Source organism: Phascolarctos cinereus, unplaced genomic scaffold (assembly GCF_003287225.1).
Source record: "Phascolarctos cinereus isolate Bilbo 61053 unplaced genomic scaffold, phaCin_HiC Scaffold_726;HRSCAF=1367, whole genome shotgun sequence".
NCBI classification, from domain to species: domain Eukaryota; kingdom Metazoa; phylum Chordata; class Mammalia; order Diprotodontia; family Phascolarctidae; genus Phascolarctos; species Phascolarctos cinereus.
The window spans coordinates 97,645,731-97,669,337 of NW_027556098.1; the positions used below are offsets into that span (position 1 = coordinate 97,645,731).

Consider the following 23,607-nt stretch of genomic DNA (forward strand, 5'->3'; position numbering starts at 1 on the left):
AAGAAGGAGAGATGGAGAAAAGAAGGAGAAAAGAAGGGGGAGACAAAAAGAAGTGAGGGAGAGAGGGATAGAAGGAGAGGGGGAAAGACAAAGAGAGAAAGGGGGAGAGAGGAAGAGAGAAAAAGAAAGAAAAAGAAAGAAAGAAAGAAAGAAAGAAAGAAAGAAAGAAAGAAAGAAAGAAAGAAAGAAAGAAAGAAAGAAAGAAAGAAAGAAAGAAAGAAAGAAAGAAAGAGGAGAAAGGGAGAAAGAGAGAGATTGTGTGTACTATTCTGGCCAATGCAAATCTCTGTTTCCCTGTAATATTATTAAAACCCTACTATTTTCTCCAAGTAACCAGAAGTCAATTACATTTTAAGCCTATGACTAGCTCTAATGAGATGAGATCTTTATCTCAGTGATATAATCTAAAGAATATTCTACATTACCACAGAAAAGCAAAAGTTTTTTTAAAAGATTGTTAAAAGAGTGGAACCATTTATTTACCTCCAGCCTTAGTGGTAAGTTGCTAGACAAAAAGGGGCTTAAAAAAGGAAGGCAATGTAGTTCTGTACAAAGAGCATTGGCACTAGAGTTAAGGGACATGGATTCAAATCCCACCCTTACTGTCTACTACTTGTGTGACTTTGAACAACCACTTAATTTTTGTTCCCCCTCAGTGGGCTCACTCATAAATTGAGGATGTTGAATTAGTTGAGCTTTGTGGGCCCTATCAGCTTTCCACCTGATGAGAGTTAAGTCCTTTACAGTGAATAGCAAAGGAAATGGTGAAGCCACAGCAAGGCAACCAGATTTAGTTATTTAGATATGACAAAATAAATAGTTGATGTTTTAACTATAAAGTCAGACCACTTTTTAGAAATTCTCAGCTAATATCTGCAAAAAGCTTTGGATAAACTTTAAAATCTGAGTTCAAAAAGAATGGATTCTCTTTAGCACAATAACAACAGCAATCCTAGAAGGATGATAGGCTCTCCCTGATCAATAGCTGGTTGACTTTCAATTTAATTCAGCTTCATGTATTTTGATTTTGCATAACAATTTGCCTGGTCACTATATCACTGAACTAAAGCTACTCACCCCTGACAGCTCAGTTCAAGAGCTGGAGCTGGAAATGGACCCAAAAAAAGGGGGGGGGGAATAGATAATTAAAGACAGAACATGAATATTCCCAGGTGTTTCAAACTCTGAACAGGACTAAGGAGGAAGATGTCCTCTAAGAAATTAGTAAAGCTGGAGTTTGATACCCAGTAAAACAAAGAGCAAAAGAAGCCTACTTTGCTGGGCCTTGAACATAAGGGTCTAACCTCCTCAAAACAATTGAATGAATGGTGCAATCTCAAGAGAGATCATTGTAGGGAGATAATGCACAAAGCCCTTTGGCAAAATGGGATAGACCTTCAAATGCCTTGTAATTAAGCACTGGGCCCTCAGAATGTACAAGAATTAAGAGAGCAGTCTAGTAAACACCTTTCACATGTACATAGTGGAAAGGTGCATCGGATCAGATTAATCGATCTTTTCCAGATGAGTTTGCTGTAATGACTGGTTCTTGAAGATAGAATGTATTTAAAAGGAATTTATTGAGCTGGTCTTTTAATGACTGGACAGACTGAGGGACAAGGTCTTAATTATTTCAAGGTCCATACCACTTTCCTAGAATATTGTGGCCATTGGTCCCATACCATATTCTTTACTGAAAAGTTCTTTTTAACTTTGAGGGTCTTCCCCTCCCACACTGATATTTTTGCTATGGTATATTAGGCCATCTTTTGTCTCAATTCTTACCTAGCCCTTTGTCTTTGAATGGGCCTAGGAAAAACCTTAATTTAGAAAGGCCAAGGTAACCTATTGAATCCTTGGCCATCGCCAATCATTTTGACTTTTGTCTTGCCACTGGACTTCAATGACTGGAGGAGAGAGAAGAAGACCGATGACTTTGCACAGCCCTGCCTCACTTAAATCCAATTCAGGTGCAAGTCAAGACATCCCCCTCCTGATATCATTGCTCCTCTTTGAGAACAACAGACAAACAACAACGATGACAAGGGATCAGACCATCACATGCAAGACCCAGAAAGGTAAGAGAGGTGAAAGGAGACATCACCACCACTCTGTTGCCTTCTCACCTCTGTGATCCCTGCACCTACTGGGTGGTCGAGGAAGGATTTCCTATGATCTAGTAGTTGGAAAGGCCACTGTATGGGAATATTGCATGTTTACATTTCTTTCCAAGGCTGATAAAATGAGTCATGCTTACACTTTTTTTTTTTTGCTGGATTCACCAGTGGCTGAAAGGGTAGCAAAATATTAGATGACACAGTTGGTATTCACAGTCTTCCCAGCTCCAGTTCTTCTGCTTTGGTAAGAGTCAGTGGCATAGCTGAGCAGGACACCAATGCTAAACACCAATGTGTCCTCTTTCTAAGACTATGGGGGTGTCCAATGAGGTGATGTCTCCTAGGACAATTTAAGGCCCCCAGAAAGTATTTTTATGGCCCTCTTTCTCATCTTCAATTGCTCAAAACTTCTGATTTTGGAGCCAGAGGATCTGTGCTCAAAGGCTAATTCTGACACTATATTTGTTATCTGAACAAGTCATGGCCTTCCTGGGCCTTAGTTTCCTCATGTGTAAAATAAGGGAGTTGGATTTATAGAAACTCGTGGGGGGGGTGTGTGTGAAAGAACTTGAAACTAAGAGGCATTCATCATTTGGGGAATGGCTGAGCAAATAAGGAATATGGCTTAATGGAGTACTATTGTGCCGTAATAAATGACAAAAAGCATGCTTCAGAGAAATCTAGAAATACCTGATGAACTAAGGCAGACTTAAGTGAGCAGAACCAGAAGAACAATTTATATAATTACAACATTATATAAATGAATGAGTTTTAAAGGCCTAAGAAATCTGGTCAACATAATGATCAACTACGATTCCAGAATACCAGTGATGAATCACGCAACCTACTTCCTAACAGAGAGATAATGGACTCAATATGCATAATGAGGCATACATTTCAGACATGGCCCATGTGGGTTTTGTTCTTTTTTGTCTATGAATGTTTGTTACAAGTTTGTTGTGTTGTTTTTTTGTTTGTTTTTTTATTGAGGGGAAAAGAGAGTTGACAGGGAAAATAGATGCTTATAAATTGAATAAAATAAAATTTAATTTTAAAAGAAAGTTGGATCTCTCAGTTCCCTTACAGCTCTAGATCTATGATCCTAGTAATCCTTTAATCGTGTTAATTTATCTTCTTTCTCAGGGAGTACTAAATGATAATATCAAACTTCTGAGTAGCTTACCACTCCTCGTATTAGGCAAGTATTCACTGCTTCTTTCCCTGTGACAACCATCTCACTTTTTGAAACTAGACAAATGTGGCTACGAATGAGGGTGATACAGCACAGCCATCACCCTGGTCAATTCAAACACAGGTGATATTGGAAGCTATATCAAAGACCTCACGTATGCAGTATTACCATCTTTGTATAGAATGATCCGTGACCCAAAGTACTTCTTAATTTAATCATAGTCATAGAGATTAGCCATTAATTTAGAACTGGAAGCAACCTTAGAGACCATTCAGACCAATCCCCTCGTTTTATTTACAGATGAGGAAAGTGAGGCACAGAGAAATTATGTGATTAGCCCAGGGTCACACAGCTAGTAAGTGTCTGAAGTAAGATTTGAACCCAAGTCTTCCTGACTGAGTGCAGTACTCCATCCACTATACCACATTTGGTATTTGTCTTTTTCAATTTTGACATCTTACATTGAGATTACATTGCCATGTGGATGTGTCCTCTCTGATAAAATTGTTATCATCTTAATCAATTTGTCACAGGCAAAAAGGAAGCATGAGCACAAAATGCCTCTAGAGTTTTCTTTCCTTTCCAGCCCTTTCAACGGAAGCCCCCTTCTTGCCCTTACTCCATAATGTGCCTCACCTCACTGGAGATGCTATCCACAGTGTAAACTGTTTTGTTGACAAATTTGGGCACTAGAGACATGTCTCCAATAGGAAAATGAAAAAGAACAGTCTTATCTGTTGCCCCAGTAGAGGGTAAGCTCCTTAATAGCAACTATTGGGGCAGTTTGGTACTACACTGGATAGAGCACTGGTCCTGGAGACAGGAGGGCCTGAGTTCAAATCTAGTCTTAGAAACTTACTAGCTGTGTGACCCTGGGCAAGTCACTTAACCCCAATCACCTCAAAAAAAGGGTAAGAACTATTTTTCATTTTATCTTTGTATCCCCACTGCCTTACATAAAGTATGTGTTTTGTCAATGTTTGTTAGATTATATCGGATTGGATTAAATTGGACTGGATTGGATTAGATTGATCTAGAGATTCTGAAGAGAGTACTAAGAGATGACTTAGCCATTCCATACCACAATCAGATTAGTCAATGATTCTAAGGTGAAATGGCAGCTGCTCATCTGATTGAAATTCCCTGTTCTTGCCTGGAAAAGACTGCATTTTAATCTAATCCCTCCCTTCCATTCCCAAGTAACCAGCTTAAGGTTTATGTTCAGTTATGTAGGTGTCTGCTCTTAATATAACTCTCATCCCTGGAGGAGGGGATAAACGCAATATACTCCCATGAGCAAAATGGACTGGTTCTCTTGCTCTACCAAGGACAGGGAAATGTCATTAGAAAGTATCCCTATATCAGAGCTCTTATACATTGGCATGAATTTATCCAAGAGTTCTTTGAATCCCACAGTTAGGTGGGATTTCACAATGATGTAAAACAGCATTTGCCTCCTTTTGTGGGTAGGACAAATATACAACTTTTTGCCTGATGAGATGAGGAAAAGGGAGATGGGGTGGTACAAATCCAATAGAAGAGCACGCTTCGTACTTTATTTACATTTTCCAGCCTCTACTTAGGACTCCAAATTTTAAAAATACCCAGTAGAATAAATACTTCCCATTTACACACTTAAAAAAACATGACTTATCCTGGCAATAGAGGCAAAAAATTTAATTGTAAATTTTACTTAAGATAGCAGAAAAGCAACTTACTGCATAGTATGTCATAATAGGCATTATCGTCAATGGCAAAGATATGAGGGAGAGCTTCCTACCACCTCTTGCCTTTGTAGGCAGCAGCAACTTCTGTCTAATACACTGGAAGCCATTTGTAAGGATTTATGTTGACATAGAAGAGACCTGAATAAGTCTTAGAGAGGATAATAAAGTAGACACCAGGAAATAAATTTTTTAAAATATCCCTGTATCTAATCAGGCTTGTCTGCTTTTCTGCTCTCTGCTGACATTGTTACTAGAGTTATTTACAAAGGGGCAATTGAAAGAAGGGATTTGGACATCTTATACAGGAGGGATCTCTGAACAGAAAAAAACCAATCTAAGTTAAAGAAATCTTAGTGTGCCTCTATCCCAGGAGATCTGCTAAATATTAACGTGTCTGACAAAATTTGTTTTTCAGAGCCAGAGACTCGGGATTCTGGGAACACAAGGTATGTTAGGACAGGAGAGTAGCTTGAGCCCCAAGAAATTTAGAGACATGTTTTTCAGGGTGAGGAGGAGATGTTTATACCACAGTTCATTCTACCATGCTGATAACAAAATATTCTGTTGTGTTTGTTTGTCAGATAACCATATGGAAAGACTTTTCTATGACCCTCAAAGCCATAGAGGGAACTGCAAACCTCAGAGATATGGATGGAGTAAGTTAGTTTCATCTTGTAGTAGCACTGGAAGGATACCCACAAGTGGTATCATAGTACAACTTGGTGTAGAAGGAATGTATCAGTAAGAGTAGAAGTAAATCCTTCTCCCAGCCAAGAGAGATAGGAAGCTGCCCAATGGCACATATGTGGATGGGGGGGGGAGGTTGGGGTTGGAGAGAAATGAGGTTTCCCTGTGGGCAATGATGGGATAACAGCATTTTGATAGACCAGGCAGATCAGGGGCAGGTAGATAGCCAGGCTGAGGGAAGCTAGAAGTAAAACCAAGCATGTAGCCAAATGAGAAAGCTACGTAGCCCTGCAAGCAAGGAGGAAGGCTACAGATCACAAAGAACTAGCAGAGCCTAAGGAAAAGTACCAAACAACAGTGCTACATCAATCAGCCTCCAGATCCAACCACAATCCCACAAGGGACATAGGAACTTCATCAAGTGATACTGTGACTTTGCAGAACCTATGAGCTAAACCGGGATTTGAACCTACCACTTTTTTAATTGTATACTATTGAACAAGTCATTTTTCTTCTTAATCCTTAGTTTCTTCATCGGTAAAATGGAACTGATAATACTTGTACTATGTACCTTACAAGGCTGTTAGGAGGAAAGAGCTTTTTAAACCACACAGTGCTATAGAGTCAAGTCAACAAGCATTTATTAAGCATTTACTATGTTCCAGGCACCATGCTAAGCACAAAAAAAAGCAAAAAATAACCCCTACCATTAAGGAGCTCATAGTCTAATAGATAAGACAACTCACTAATAAAAATGTATGAATGAAATAGAATAAATTAGAGGTAATCTCAGAGGGAAGGTACTAATTCCTGTAGAGACGGAAGTTATTAAGATGGCAGCGTATATACCTTTATAAGTTTGCGTCAGTGCTATAAAGCAATGTCATCCTTCTAGACCAGTGGTCCCTCCAATGTGTATTCTGAAGTGCTGTTTAAGACTTACATACATCATCCAGTGATGTATCTTCAGATTATGTAGCACAGATGCTTCATTGAGGTGGGTCAGCATCACCACGTCCTTAATCACATCAAATTTTGGAGGGTCCGTCATTGGGTACCCGCATCCTTTACCGTCAGAATCTATGGAGAGAAAGAGAGCACACGGTGGGAAATGTCTCACTAATCCTCTAGCTCTGGATATAGACACCTGGACAGCATGTTGGGTTTTCAAAGGATACCCCCAGGGGAGCAAGTTTGAAAAGCCAGCCTTCACGGAGCTAAAAGGACTCTAAGATAAACCCAAATGAAGAACAGCTGGAATGTAAGTTAATCATTCTCAAGTTGTTTCAGGTTGGGCTTCCCCCTCCCCTTTACAATTATCAGGACCCTCTCCTGGTTTTTCATCATTCTTTATTCATTCTCTTGAAGCATTGAAGCTTCCAGAGGAGCTCTGTAGCATTGATCTCTCTTATAAATCATAGGATTAGAGATTTGGAGCTGGAGAAACCCTTGTTAAGGATGTTGCAAAGTGAATTCCTGTTAAAAAAAAATAGGTTGGCTCAGATGGCCTCTGTCCCATGTCCTTCGAGCTCTAAAATCCTATAAACTGCAAAGGAGAAGACCAAGGTGACAGAGACTTTGAGGCTCTGCTAAAATTCCCCCTACTCCATAAAACCTTCCCCAGATACTCTATGCCACATCTGCTTTTCCCTTCCTTGAACTCCTATGTCACACACACACACACACACACACACACACACACACACACACATATATGTGTATACACACACAGGGAGAGAGTCTATACAACTTAATTATGTAATATATAATAATATATAATATATCTTCTATCAACTAATAGTTATTTCTGGTAAAAATCAGTCTGGTCTCCTTCAAATAAGTTACAAACTCTATGAACGTAGGAACTCTATATTATCTTTCTATGATAACCCCCTCAGGACTTGACATACTGCTGAGCACATAGCAAGTGCTCTATTAAGTATGTATGGATTGAACACTACCACCAACAATTATTTGGAAGTCCATAGTTCATGTTTGTGACCCCTTAAAATTCCTGCAGTAGATATACATAGTATATGCTTATCCCATGGTATATCCCAAATATATAGCATCATCAATTTGTAGTAAAACTAAAAGGGTCCTCAGAAGTTTTTAAGTCCACACTCCTAATGTTACATATAAGGAAACTGAGGCCCAGAGAGATAAGTCACTTGACAAGGTCACAGTTGTAGAGGCAGGCTTTGAACCTGGGACTTCTGATTCTGAATCAGGCACCATGCCTAGTTTTACAAGCACCAGTGTCAACTGACAGCTGCATTTAATTCCAAATGCCAATGACATTTCAAGCAAACCCAAACTTTAGATGAAATAAAACATAGGCTCAAAATATTTCTTTACCTACAGCATCTACCCATCCTTCTTTCCAGTTTCCTCCATTCCAAAGCTAACTTCTCTCACCCTTACCCCAAGACCTTATTTTCTAAACTCTCCCTGACCGCTGTAGCACCTTCAGTAATCCTCTTTTTCTCTCTAACCCACTTCTCCCACTCTGCTTTTACAGTAGCACAGATCTCTCCTATCTTGGATTCCTTTCCTTTAATCTTGCTATGGGGCGACTGGTTGGCACAGTGGATAGAGTGTTGGGCCTGGAGTCAGGAAGACTCATGTTGGTGAATTCAAATCTGGCCTCAGACACTTACTAGCTGCGTGATCCTGGGTAAGTCCCTTAACCTTGTTTGCCTCCGTTTCTTCATCTGTAAAATAGCTGGAGAAGGCAATGACAAATTACTCCAGTATTTTTGCCAAGAAAATCCCAAATGAGGTCATGAAGAGTCAGACATGACTGAAATAACAACAACAAAAATCTTGCCATGCCCTCTACATACTATCCTTTTCTTTCTCCATTTCACTATTAAATATTTTTAATGTATGAGCTATATCTACTTACTCATTACCTCTTAATCTGACATCTGGGGGCTTATGCCCCTTCCATCCTATAGAAGCTTCTCCCATTAAGGCAGCAATTAACCTTTTTTTGTGTATTGGACGCCTTTGTCAGTCAGGTGATACCTAGACCTTTTCTCAGAATTATGTTTTTAAATGTATAAAACAAAATATATAGGAGTACAAAGGAGACCAATTATATTGAAATATGATTATCAAAATATTTGTAAAACCCAAGTTCACAGACCCTATGTTAGAACTCCTGATTTAAAGTCAACAACATTCTCCTTATTGCCAGTGGCCTTTGCTTGGTACTATTAATTCATTTGACCTCTCAGAATAATAAAGTCATGGATTCAAAGAAATCACTTGAAGGAGATAAACTGTTGAATGTTTCAGATGTTCCTTCTTCCCTTCTGACTACTCTTTGTCCATTTCCTTCTTCATCTTTTCCCACACCTATGAAAAATCCTCAACATTCAATTCTTGGTCTTTTGAGCTTCCCTTTCAGAAGTTCCCTCAGAAGTCTCACCCATTCTCATGGCTTTAACTCTTACTTTTAAGTAAATTAATGCCTAAGCTTATATCTCTAACCCACCTGTCTTCCAAGCACAAGCTTCCTACCTGCCTTTTGTCTATTCCATCTTGGCATAATGCTAATACCTCATATATATATATATATATATATAATATATATATATATATATATATATATATATATATATTTTAATTGTATTGATTAAAGGTCTAAAGTGTCATTTTCCTCTATAAATAAACTCCCCCTCCTGACTTCCTGATTTCTATCATTATGTCATAGAGTTGCTGTGAGGGCAGCATTTTGTAAATCTTAAAACACTATGAAAATGTGAATTATTACCACTTTATCTGTGGAAGTACAAAGATGCCTTCTGGGGAAGTATCTACATCTGATTAATAGATCTGGAGAACTGACTCTGCCTAGAAATCCTTTATTTGCCAGCTTTAAAATTCAGTGTGCCATGATTTCTCATGGTAAAGATAATGTGCTATAAAGGGGAGAAATTGAGAACCACTGCCCTAGAGGGCTGAGAAGCTATTTTAAGTGAGCTAAAGAATCCATTTGTGAATCCACATAAGCAAGTATATCTTCTGTAGACTGAATGTCTTAGACATCCATGCCAAGCCCCAGTTAGTATGAACCTGAATTTATGACAGCTATTATAATCACTAGGGAGAGAATTTAAACCCTCTCTTTTTTCTCCTTGAAGTCCACAATTCCATAGACCTTGGAATGGGAAACTGTATTAACTGGACTTCTCCAATCTGATGGTCAAATGTCACCCCCACTAGCTGGGGATCTGTGAAGCCTCTTCCCCTCCCCTCATACTGTCTGTACTCATTGTTAGTTCTCCACATGCCTTTTGTATTCTAGAGCACAGAATGAAAAAAAAAAAAGATTCTTTTGAGCAAGGATTTCCCTTCAGGACTTTTACATTATATAGACTATAAATCCCAATATAGTGCTGGCTTTTAAAACTCCAGTGATATGTATATTGCTGTCTAGTAATAACAGTAACGGTCAGTGTATTTTGCTACAGAAATAGAAGGTGGGTTAGAAAGCTATAATTAAAATTTTTAAAGTTATAGACTTTTGCTGATCCCTGCACATTGATAGCAATTCATTTTGCATTATTTTAAATACATTTCACTCTCTTAAAAGCTGCAAAACAATGAATGCCTTCACATCAAGTATGTAAACCTAAATAGTTAACACAAAAAAGTCCTAATTAATCTGAAGAGCCTCAGTACAAAAGGCAGATGCCCATAAATCTATATGAATGATAGATTTAGAGCTTATGTGACTTTGACTCAATCCGATTTTTTTTTATGAGTTCTGAGTCTTTTTCCATGTTTCCAAAATTGAGCCTTTTCTATTCCAGATTAAAATGAATTTAATTCTTAAGAAAGACACATTTATAGTTCCATAAATAAAGATTTCTAAAAAGTGAATAGATTAAAAAAAAGACATATGAATCATTATGATTATCCTAATAGCTCAAAACCTTGGAGTCAGCTTTGACTTTTCCCTCTTCTTTGTCCCTCATATCCAATCAGTCACCAAGTTCTATGTTTTCCCCTTGAATCCTTTGACAACTTTCCCTTCCTTTCAAATCCCACTCCCCTAAATCTAGTTCAGGTCCTTATCACCTTGAATCAACAAACAACAAATACATATTAAGTGAGTACCTTGTATACAGCACTGGTATACAGAGTCAAAAACAAAACTCCCTGGTCTCAAGGAGTTTGTGTGTTAATGAAGAAATGCAACATTCAACAAATATTTATTAAGTGCCTTCTGTGGAGGGAGTGTGATGCATTTGGCAGAATGCTGTTGTTGTTGTTGTTGATGTTTGTCCTTCGAAGAGGATCATGACACCAAGGAGATGATGCCATGACATGCAAGTGAATTGGATTTAAGTGCTGATATAGAGTCAGATGACCTGGATTTGAATCCTGACTCTGCTACTTTATATCTATGTTTCCTTAGGCAATTCACTTAACTTCTAGGCTTCAGGGTTTTTCATGATCCTAAAGGTTTCTTCCAACTCTAAGATACCATTGGACAGCTAGATGGTACTGATACGGTTTAGGGGTTCAGGGGTCCTGGGACACCAAAAATCACAACACACAGGTCCTATCTGAAAGAATTCAACCCAAGCCTTCTTTCAGCCAAAGACAAGGTTTATTAGAACATGTTGGGCAGACTCTTAAGGAGTCTAAACATTATTAAGCTATTGGCTAGATTTTAAGAATCTAAGCAGTGGCTAGATTTTTGGAATTTGAGCCTGGCTAGATTATAAGAATCTAAGCAACTTAATGGAGACAAGGCGGACCTTATATACAGAAGGGAGGAACTTAGGAGTGGCCAGTAAACTGGGGTGAAAAGAACTCCTGGGACCTGGACCAGTGGCCAAGGGAGAATGAGGCCTAGCAAGGATTAAGGGTAGGAAATGGCCAGGGGCCATAGGGAGGTAAGACAATGGAGGGAAGATTGGGTGTAGCCACAATGAAAGGCCAGTTGATGGGGATTATAGCCTCAGGAGGAAGATTTGGCCACTTGGGAAAGTCCAGGATTTTTCTTTTCTGGGGCCCAGATCCCAACCCCATCAGTGCAGTAGATAGAGTGCTAGACTTGCAATTAAAAAGATTAATTTTCATGAGTTCAAACCCAGCCTCACGTACTTACTAGTTGTGTGACCCTCAGCAAGTCACTTCACCCTGTTTGCCTCAGTTTCTTCATCTGTAAAATAACCTAGAGAAGGAAATGACAAACCATTCCAGTATCTTTGCCAAGAAAACCCCAAATAAGACATTACTGAAACGACTGAACAACATTACAACAGAAACCAATCCTATCAAAGTATAGTTATCAAAATATTTTGCCAAGAAAACTCGAAATGGGGTCACAAAGAGTTGGACATGACTGAAATAACTCAAGAAATTTTGGAAGGCACTGCAGATACCGAGACAAAAAAGAAACCATTCCTGCCTTTAATCACTTCACATTTTAAAAGTGGAATCCAACATTTACATGGACAGGTATCAAATTAATTTTAGAAGTCAATTAACCTCCCAGTCCCTCAGTTTTCTCATCTATAAACGTGATATAAAACTACTTCAACTATCTAGCTCACAGAGTTGTTGTGAGGACCAAACAAGATGATGTTTTTAAAGGGTTACATCAGACTTAAATGTAAACTCTTATTCTTATTAAGCAATAACACTATATGGTGGGAAGAAGGCTAAGTTTGAAGTGAGAAAACCAAGGTTCAAATCCTATTCTACCACTTTGAATTGGGGTAACTGAGTAAAACCACTTATTCTATCTGAGCCTTAATTTCCTCCTCCATAAAATGGTGATAATACTTGGACTGCTGTAGATTGCTGTGAGGACAGTTCTTTGTAAACTTTAAAGTTCTTGACAAATATGGTCTATGTGCTTTGACACCGAGTAATCTCAAAGATAAAGTCTGCCATGGGTAGCAGTATGTCAGGAGCCGGGGGCGTATGGAATACCTGCCTTCCTCCATTTAAAATGGAAATATCAAAGGGAGGAAGGATTATTTAAGTAAATATACTGTAGTCCCTAATCATTGCTAGAATGAAATAAAAATTACCTTATCCTTCCATCTGCAGGCTCAACAATGACATTGTTATACCACTTTCTTTAACCTTGGCCTCATTTTATATTTCCTTGCATAATCAGTAGTTCTTTTCTATGACAGAAAAAAGTAGATCTTACATGTTTGAAATCCTTCATAGAATACTTCATCCTAAGGACTCAAAGTGTCGTATACATGTAGCAGTGATGTTAACTATTCCAGTGCTCATGAACTGGTAAGTGGGGTTAATCTCTGTTACTCCCCCTCCTTTTGGGGAGGCTGGGCTATTCCTTGCCTTAGGATATGACTTTCACCTTACTCCCAGGGGTGGGGAACCTGCGGCCTTGAGGCCATTTGTAGCCCTCTAGGTCCTCAAGTGCGGCCCTTTGACTGAATCCAAACTTCACAGAACAAATTCCCAATAAAAGGATTTGTTCTGTAAAACTTGGACTCAGTCAAAAGGAGGGACCCAAGTACCTAAAAGGCCATATGTGGCCTCCAGGCTGCAAGTTCCCCACCCCTGTACTTTAACCACTCATGTGGCTTCTCTGAAGGAGTTTACCTTCGAACCACACCAAATGGATGGCAGATGCCCAGCTCAACTTCAGCTGAGCCATTTAGCTACAAATGATTGCTCCTTTATTTGCCTAGAAAACCCCTGGTAAATATGATCTCCCTGGACTGTGAAGTTTAAACAAAATGAATCAATAACTTTCTCTGTTATAGTTCTGAGCCCCTCGGCCAGAAATCTCACTCTGGTAAAATGTAGCCATTTCAGATCAATTTCTCTCTATTCCTAATCACCACTTCTAAATGCTGCATTAGATAACAGCACAAATATAATTTAATTTTATGACAAAAAAAAACGATAAAATAAAATGTTAGCAATGAGATTTATCCCATTGGTATCATGGTGTTATCTCAGTGGTGACAAGGAGACAAAATAGGCATTAAAAAGCAAGAATTAGCCTCTTGTTCTGGGAGGAACATCAGATGCAGAAACATAGGTTCGTCGTCTTAGGAAAGGGGAAGGGAAAGCTGAGCAATCATTGCAATAGGCTTCCAGAACTGGGATTTGCCTCCTGCAAGATAAGTATACTCCGACTCAGCTCCAAAGTACAAAACAGGGGGCCGTATGACTGCAGCCCTTCTGCCAGCTCCCGTGGCACATATAATTCCATCACTCTGTTGTAGCTCCCGCGGCTCATACACTTCCTCCTCCCCCAGATCCAAAGGAAGAGAGAGGATAGTTTAGGAGAGCAAAGCTTCCTCTCAGCCAGTCCCACAGTCAAGACAAACCTAAGTGTGAGAAGCATCAATAAGAAAGAGAAGGCTAAGAGATTGTTGCCTGAAACTAGCAGATGTCTGTCTCTAGCATCCTCAATCTGCTTGACAATTCTTGCGGTAGTTATGATTAAGATAGTGCTACACATAAAAATATAGTGCTATACGTACACACATGCACATAGTGCTAGACCAATATTTAATATTTTGTTTCATATGATAAAAGTGTTTCCTAAAAGTTTGGGGTCAAAATCAAATATTTTGTCATTTGAATCATATCAAATGGGACTGGCTATCTAAAGAGAGCCTATGGTTTCACTGCTGTGAAATGTTCCCATTCCAATGAAGGATATGCTGTGAAATATCTCATCTCACTCTCTTCTAATTTTTTTAGATGGTGTGACCTCCTTTCATATTCAGGTCACATATCTATTTTAAGCTTATTGTAGTATGTAGTGTGAAATGTAGGTCTAAATCTAATTTCTGCAGAACTGTTTTCTAGTTTTCCAAGCAGTTTTTGTCAAATAGGGAGCTCTTCCTCAATTAATAGATACTTTCTGTGTTATCAAACATTGCGTTATTGAGCTTGTTTCTCATTTTTGTTTATCTAGCTTTTGCACTCATCTCCTTTTTTATTTCAACTAGTGCCAAATAGTTTTGATGATTACTCCTTGTAAATCCAATCTGAGATATGGGAGTAATATTTCTCCCTCATTCCCATCTTTTTTTCATTATTTTCTATGACATTCTAGGCCATTTGTTCCTCCAAGTGAAATTTGTTCTTACTTTGTATAACTCTATAAATGAAGTTTAAAGGACACCAGGGCTGCATAAAGTTTGTACTTCATACTCAATAAATTAGTAAAAGAAAAAATAATGAATGTTAGAGGGAATTTGAGAGGGAAAAAGGCAACCCTAATGTACTAAAGGTGGACTTGTGAAGTGGTCCAACCATTCTTAAAAAACATTTGGAATTATATGAAAAAATAGAATAAACTTCATATTCTTTTTTTTTTCAGCCAAAGACAAGGTTTATTAAAGAGCTGACATATTGGCCAGACTCTTAAGGAATCTGAACATTTGTGAGGTATTGGCTAGATTGTAAAAATATGAGCCCTTGGCTATGTTCTTAAGAAATCTGAGCACTTTAATGGAGACAAGATGGACCTTATATACAAAAAGACTGTGGGAAGGATCTAGGAAGGATCTTGATGGAAGTGACTGGGAGGTCAGAGTGGGGTCTAGACAGGGTCAAGGATGGGAAGTAGCCAGGGGCCATGGGGAGGCAATAGACAATTGAAGGGCTGGGGGTTTAAGGGTAACCCAGAATTGGGAGATTGGGTTTAGGTGATAATGAAAGGAGGGTTGATAGGATTATAGCCTCAGGGGAATGCCAGAGACTCCCTTGAACAAGTGGGAGAATTCAAGGAGAATCCCTAGACAAATGGGACCCAAATTCTTTTTGAGGTAAGCAGCAAAGGTCTCAGGTTGGGTCCATACCCCATCATTTCCCCCTCAAACAAATGGGACCCAAATTCTTTTGGGGTAAGGGGTGAAGGTCTCGGCTTCTGAAATTGCTTCCTGCTGGCAAGGGGCATAGAGCTGTCCCTGCCTCTTTGAGTCTGGTTCAGGAGCCAGACTTCAGGTCAGTGGGCTAGAGACCTTGGACTCAGTCAGAGGTTGATAGCCTGAGCAATCATCTGGAAGCTAATGGCTAAGACCCTGGAGGAGACAAACCTGGCAAGGAGGTGAAGCAAACAAGAACCAAACAGCCACAAAAGGAGTATAGAGAAAAGACAATTTCCCTAGAGGGAATTAAAGATGACTGTGGCAAGGTAAAAACATAAAAGGAAAAGAGCGTGTATATCACCTCTTTTTATCTACCTGCTCTGTGGAAGGGGCTGAGACCTTTCCAGACAGAAGCTCCAGATCCTCCAAGGATTCACAGGTATGTTCCAGAGTCTCTGGGCACAAGTTGGACAAGCTGGACAGACTTGTTGGATGGTTTCTCCTAGCTTACTGCCAGTCAAATGGCTTTTAAACAGAATGGCTTTTGCAGCCACTACTTAGAAGCATGAAGGCCATCCAGCAGCCACAGAGTCTAATTGTTTTGAAAAATAAGCAGCTATCCTGGGGTCAGGTCCTAAGGACAGGGTTAGGACTCCTAAAGCCTGTCCTTTCCTTTCATCATCATACAGAGTGAAAGGTTTTTCTAGATTGGGTACAACTAATACCGGAGTGGTGGTCAATTTAGTTTTCAATGTCTCAAATGCTTTAATTTGGTCGAGGCCCCACTCTAAAGGGAGTAAGTCAGGGCCTTGAGTAGAGTCATAAAGGAGCTTAGCAATAAAACCCAAATTAGGGATCCAGAGTCTATGAAATCCAGCCATACCTATAAAAGTTTGAAGCTGTTTCTTAGTGGCTGAGACAGGGATAGACAGGATTGTCTTTTTCCTCTCTGAGGTTAAGGAGCAAGGGGTGGGTGTTAGTTCGTGGCTCAGATACTTTACAGTTTGACATACTATCTAGACTTTGCTCAAAGAGACCCTATAGCCTCAAGTGCCCGAGAAATTAAGCCCTCCTGTCGCAGCAGCCAAAGAAGCCTTCCTGGTGGGGCCACAAATACGGCGATAGGGCAATACTTGAGGGTCTCAGAGGTGAACAATGGCTGGGGTGGCATGAGTAACTCACCCAGGAATTCTCTGAGCCCAAACAATTAGCTCAACTGTCCCCTGCACTTCCAGGGGAACATGGGGAGGTCTGGTGCACAGAGGGAAAAGGGAGATGGGAGGCTTAACTAGAGAAGATTAGCTCCCCAACTTCACCATCAGATTCCTTCCCAACAAAGGGGCATGGCAAAAGGAGAGCATAAGGAAGGAGTATTCAAACAAGAGATCCTCAAATAGGCAGGGGAGGGTGCATGTCTGGAGACATCCCTTATAAACTTCATATTCTTTCACCCACTATTGGGCATATACTGCAAGGAGGTCAAATCCTGAGAGAAAAGTCCAACATGGAAAGAGGATTCTGAGAAGATGGTGGAGTAGGTCAGAAAATTCCAAGCTCTCAAGATTTTCCCCACAAAAGAGATGAAATAGAACCTCAGGATGAATATTGAGTGGATAAAAATAAATAATGGGTGGGGGGTGGAGGCCAAAAAGAACCAGCACACACCTGGTGAGTACAGAAGCAGTGGGGCAGGGATGCCTCAGGCTATGGGCACTTACAGGAGGCTGGAGGTCTTGGTTAAAGGTCAGAGGGGAGAATTGAAGGAGGATCTGAGGCCAGAGGCACCATACCCCATATCTCAGGACTAGAGGTAATTATAAAAACTAAGCTACTACAAATAAAAAAAGGCAAAGGAGAAAGAATCCAACCATAGAGAATTATTATGGGAATAGAGATGATTGGAGTTCATCTTCAGAGGAGAACACTGAAGCAAAGAAACTCTCTTCTACCCCAAAGAGTAATATTACATGTTCACCTGATCAAGAAGAATTCGTACAAGAACTTTTAAACAAAAACAAAAACAAAAACAAGAAGATTATGAAAGGGAACTCAACCAATTAGAAAAAATAGATCTAGAATCTTAAGGAAGAAAACAATTCCTTGAAAAACAGAATTGGGCAAGGGAAAACCAATGAAGTTATAAGAGATCAAGAAATAAAAAGCAAAATATAAAGAATGAAAAAATAGAAGAGTGTGAAACATCTCATAAGAAAAACAATTGGTCTGAAGAACAGATCAAGAAAACATAAGAATAATTAAACTACCTGAAAGCTATGATCAAAAAAAAAAAAGAATCCTGATACAATAATACAAGTAATAATTAAAGAAAATTGTTCTGAAGTATTAGAACAAGGGGGGAAAGCAGAAATAGATAAAATCCACCGATCACCACCTGTATGTGTATCTATATCTATATATAAATATATCTGAGCCTAACTGTAGCCTTTGGGAGGTGAGGAGGAGGAAGGGGGAAAAAAGAACAAAGTAAAAATTGCACCACAGAGAATAAAAGAAAACAAACAAGGAAGCAAAGAAAAGATGGACAGTTCTCAACACAACTCATAGTGTTTATTATACAGGGCTTTCTTGAAATGGAAATTTATTGCTATGTATTTTGAATCCTCTCTTATGCTCTACTGTGCACATGACATGCTTTTTTTTCTCATTTTGTATTTATGTTTCAATACTTAAGTTTATGTTTCTTTTTCTTTTCTTATGGTGTATTTAAGTTTTAGTAATAAAAAAAGAGAGAGAGAGTTTATTTTACTTTGGCAATTGGGGTTAAGTGACTTGCCAGGGTCGCACAGCTAGTGTCAAATGTTTGGTCTGAAGCTGGATGTGAACTCAGGTTCTCCTGACTTCAGGGCCAGTACTCTATCCACTGCACCATCTAGCTGCCCTGAGAAAAAAAGTTCAACATATATCAAAGTATTCATAGCAGTGCTTCTTGTGGTACAAAAACTGAAAACAAAATAGGTGCCCAGAAATTGGGGAATGACTGAATAAATTGTGTTATGTGAATGTAATGGGATATTATTATGCCATAAGAAATAATAAATAAGAATCCAGAGAAAGTTGGGAAGATTTGTTTGAACTGATTAAGAAAGCAGAACCAAGAGAATAATAGGAACAACAGTCACAACAATGTAAAAGAAAATACTTAAAGACAACGGAATTCAGATTAATGAAATGAAGAATTTTGATTCCACAGAACTAATCACGAAATCATGTTTCCTTCTTCTCCACAGAGAAATAGGAGTGTGACAGGCTGTGGATGAGGAATGTGGCAAATATGGTACAACAGGGTCAATATTCCTGTTTTGCTTAAACTCTTCTCTTTGTTAAGAAGGAGGGTTCTTTGGGGAGAAGAAGTTCTTGGGAAGCTATATCAATAAAAAAAAAAGTTTATATCAATAAAATTTTAAAATAGAGACACGATATTACTCTTATTATAAAATCAATGAGAATGACAGATGGAAACTGATATTGAGCAAGCTCCATATGATAGGAATGTGTTTCTCTGTGGAAGCCCCTTATCCACTTTACAACTACCTCCTGGACACCTCTGCCTGAGTAACATTAACTGACACATAGCACTTTACAACTTATAAAGAAGCTTATTTATCTCATTTGAGCCTCACTATAATCATGAGAGATAGATAACTACACATGTTATTAGTCCCAATTTTAAATTGAAGAATCAGGCTCAACAAGGTTAAATGACTTGCCCGTGGTAGCAGATAAGTATCACATGGGATTTGAACCCAGGTCTTCCAGACTTAAAGTCCAGTCCTCTAGCCATTGTGCCACATTGCCACTCATGGATGTACTACCAGTACTTCAAACTCAACATGCCTCAAAATGAACTTGTTCTGCCCTCTAAAACCTGCTCCTCCATTCAACCTCTCTGTTTCTGTTAATGGCACCACGATGTTGCCAATCACTTAACTTCAAGTCCTTGAAGTCAAGACGCCTCAGCTTCTGAGGGGGAGGTGCTGGGCAAGGATCCGTGTTGGGATTAAATTGGGAGAGGAGTGTTGGCAGCCCAGCACCTGGCACGGCCTTCAGAATCAGCCTGGGAGAAGCTGTGATGAGAAACCAGCAAATGCCAGGAAAAACAAATTCATTAACAGAGACCTAGTTCATGACTCAGAAGAACTCTTTCAAGATCTGAGCCAATTACAGGAAACGTGGCATGTACAAGCAAACTCTTGCACCACCTAACAATGATGAACAGTTAGTCCCAGACTATTAGGTTGAAAGTTTGGCTTTTCATGGCCTCCCCTTGAAAATCAAGAAAGAACCCCCCAGCCCATGCTGGAAGCTGGGCTCAGCCTGCAGTCAAGAGCAGCCCTTTAAATTCAGCTATGGAGAAAAGCACTTCTACAATGTCAGTGCCTATGATCAGAAGCCACAAGTGGGAATGAAGACTTCCAGCCCCCCAATGGAGTCCAGCACTCCTGTGTTTTCCTGCGTCAGGCTTCTCTGAATGCAGCTCACACGCCGAAGCCTACTCTGCTCATCTACCACCGTTCCAATCCACCCTGAACAACAGCTACCCAACGAACCACAGATTTCATTCCCAGTTTTCTGAGCTTTGTAATTCCTTTCCACCTTTACCTAGGATGCCCAAGGAAGGATGTCCAACACCAACACCACATGTCCGAACCTCAAGGTTTTAAGCAAGAATACCGTGATCCGGTTTATGAACACAACACCCTCGTAGGCAGTATAGCCAACCCCAGCTTCCCCCCACCTCTAATGATTAAACAGGAACTTAGAGACTTTGCCTATGACCCAGAAGTACCTAGCCGTCATTCCATTTGCATGCAGCAAGAGGACTTCCTGGTGGCACCCCAACAGAATAGATAGTTGTGTGTTTGAAAAGGGCCCCATGCAGTTTTGCAGTGACATCTGTGTGGTCCCAAAGAAGTTCAATATCAAACACGAGCTGGGGTTCTACCATGAGGCCCCCACCTATCAACAGTGGGGTTCCCTGCAATTGTGGCAGTTCTTGGTGGTCCTCCTTGATGACCCCTCAAATTCCCATTTTATTGCTTGGACTGGCCCCAGCATGGAGTTTAAACTGATTGAGCCTGAAGAAGTGGCCCAGTGCTGGGGCATTCAGAAAAACAAAGCTGTGATGAACTTAGCTTAGCGGCTCTCTCCACTATTACCATGAGAAGGGCATCATGCAGAAGGTGGCTGGAGAGAGATATGTCTACATGTTTGTTTCTGATCCCTAAGAGCTTTTCTCCATGGCCTTCCTAGATAACTATTGCCCACTGCTGAAGATGGACATGGAGTATCAAATCAACGAAGAGGACATGGTGCCTCTATCCCACTTAGATGAGACCATGGGCTACATGTAACAAGGTGGCTGCTGTGACCCCCACCCCTACAATGAAGGGTATGGTACTAGCTACCAGGATTGTGTGGCTGGGAGATGGATCGCTTCCAGGCCTTTTCCTCTTTCGTCAAACATGAAGAAGAAAAGAGGAAAACATTTTGTATTTTTAAAAAGAATACATACACATACACACACACACACACACACACACACACACACACACATACACACGCACACACCATGGACAGAGCACTTTATTAGAGGGAGGTAGAGGAGGAATCTAAACATCTATTTGGTCTAACAGGAAGAAAGTGAGAGTGAGGTGGAGATTACTTTCTTACATGGGCTTAGGAAGGGGTCAGACAGGTTTGAAGTACACTGAAGCTGTATCATGTCTGTTTTGTTTCATATCAACATCAGAAAATGTACATTTTCTCTGAGTATCTACAGTATAGTTAACTCTCATTATATAAATAACCACTGGGAGAATCTTGGCAGAGGAATGAAAATACACTGAGCATTTGTCTTGTTATGTCTAAGAATCTGCAGGTGTCAGGGAGAAGCAACTTGGATACATGTCTGGGTTTGGTTATTGGGCATGGCTGGTCTTGCACCCACTTTTTTTCAAGATGTATTTAAAAAACACCCTGAGCATCATCTCTCTTTTGGGGATTTTGTTTTTACACTTGGCTCCCAGAAAATCTATAAAGTTGGAAATTTTCTCTGAAGCTTATTGTGTCTACTATAGCCCCTTCCCAACTTTGGCTTCCCAGTAAGGCTGTAGACCAATTAATAGCAAAATGTTTGTGTTTGGACAGAGCCTTTCAGATCCGTTGGGTATGGGGAAGTCCATCATATCCAATAAAGGATGTGGAGTTCATTGATGCTTACAACATCAACTTGTCAAGTCTGGGATATTGACCAAAGTAGGGGAGAGAAGGTTTGCTTATTGTCCTTTCCCTACAGTACAGAGAAAAGTTATTTATTAAGAATTAACTAGGGGCAGCTAGATCGCACAGTGGATAGAGCTTCAGCCTTAGAGTCAGGAGGACCTGAGTTCAAATCCAGCCTCAGACACTTGACACTTACTAGCTGTGTGACTCTGGGCAAGTCACTTAACTCCAATTGCCTCACCAAAAAAGCAAAAAAAAAATTTTTAAGTTAAAAAAAAACAAAACTGTACTCAGTCATGTATCTACTTCCACTGTTATAGACTCAATGTACACTCCTTGAGAAAAAGTTATCCAATACATTAACTAGGAACATAGTTCAGCATAGGCGTGCAGGCCAAACAGGCTTCAGTGAACCTGGGGCAGGCCTCAGAGGACTGAATCAATAGCAGCTGTGGTAGTTTCCAGACTTCTCAACCCATGAATGCCAAAGACAACTTAGAAGGTCAGTAGGAGAAGTCTGTAACTGTAGTGAGAGAAAAGAACATCCCAGCCCCAATCCCTGAGCACACCCCAGGATAGTGGCTGCTTCCAGAGCTCTCAGCCCATAGACTGAGGGGAAATTGAGGGGCAGATCAGACGGGGATTGCAGGGATCTCTTTGCTGGTGCTGAGGCAGGATTCTCTTGCTTTGCTTGTGCTTGGATCTGGGTCACAGTTCTGGGTGGCAATCCTGGGGCAAGGAGGAGTGCTGGTGTGGTGGAGCTTATAGTGGTGGTGAAAAGGAATCCTCCTCACAGGTCCAAGGCAGAAAAGAGTGCTTGTGGTCACTTATAGACCAGAACACAGGCCAGGAAAGGAGTAAATACCTTGCCCCTAATCATACCACCTTGGAAGAACTGAAAATTTACAGGTACCTACAAGTATCTCTGAAAACACTTGCACAAAAATCCCTGAAGCTTGGGACAGTACATTCTCCATGTTGGAAGCAGACTCTTACCTTAACAAAGGGTTTAAAACTCAAGTAGTTGGCTGGGATCATGAGCAAACTTCACAAAAAAAAGTCAGACCATAGAATCTTTCTTTGGTGACAAAGAAGATCAAAACATACAACCAAAAGACAACAAAAATCAAAGCTCCTACATCTAAAGCCTCCAAGAAAAATATGAATTGGTCCCAGGCCATGGAAGAGCTCCAAAAGGATTTTGAGAAGCAAGTAAGAGAAGTAGAGGAAAAACTGGGAAGAGAAATGACGGTGATGCAAGAAAATCATAAAAAACAAGTCAACAGCTTGCTAAAGGAGACCCAAAAAAATACTGAAGAAAATAACATCTTAAAAAATAGCCTAACCCAAATGGCAAAAGAGGTCCAAAAAGCCAATGAGGAGAAGAATGCCTTAAAAAGCAGAATTGGCCAAATGGAAAAGGAAGTCCAAAAGCTCACTGAAGAAAATACTTCCTTAAAAATTAGAATAAAGCAATGGAAGCTAGTGACTTTATGAGAAATCAAGACACTGTAAAACAAAACCAAAAGAATGAAAAAATAGAAAACTATGTGAACTATCTCAATGGAAAAACAGCTGACCTGGAAAATAGATCCAGGAGAGAGAATTTAAAAATTATTGGACTATCTGAAAGCCATGATCAAAAAAAGGGCCTAGACATCATCTTTCAAAAAAATTATCAAGGAAAACTGCCCTAATATTTTAGAACCAGAGGGCAAAATAGAAATTGAAAGAATCCACCCATCAGTTCCTGAAAGAGATCCCCAAAGGAAAACTCCTGGGAATATTATAGCCAAATTCCA

The 23,607-nt window shown here is 39.8% G+C and overlaps 1 pseudogene; it reads left to right on the top strand.

Annotated features, from left to right (window-relative positions):
* The first annotated feature begins 2,038 nt into the window (after positions 1–2,038).
* On the top strand, positions 2,039–21,833 carry LOC110217523 (ETS translocation variant 1-like; annotated as a pseudogene).
* Positions 21,834–23,607: the final 1,774 nt, after the last annotated feature.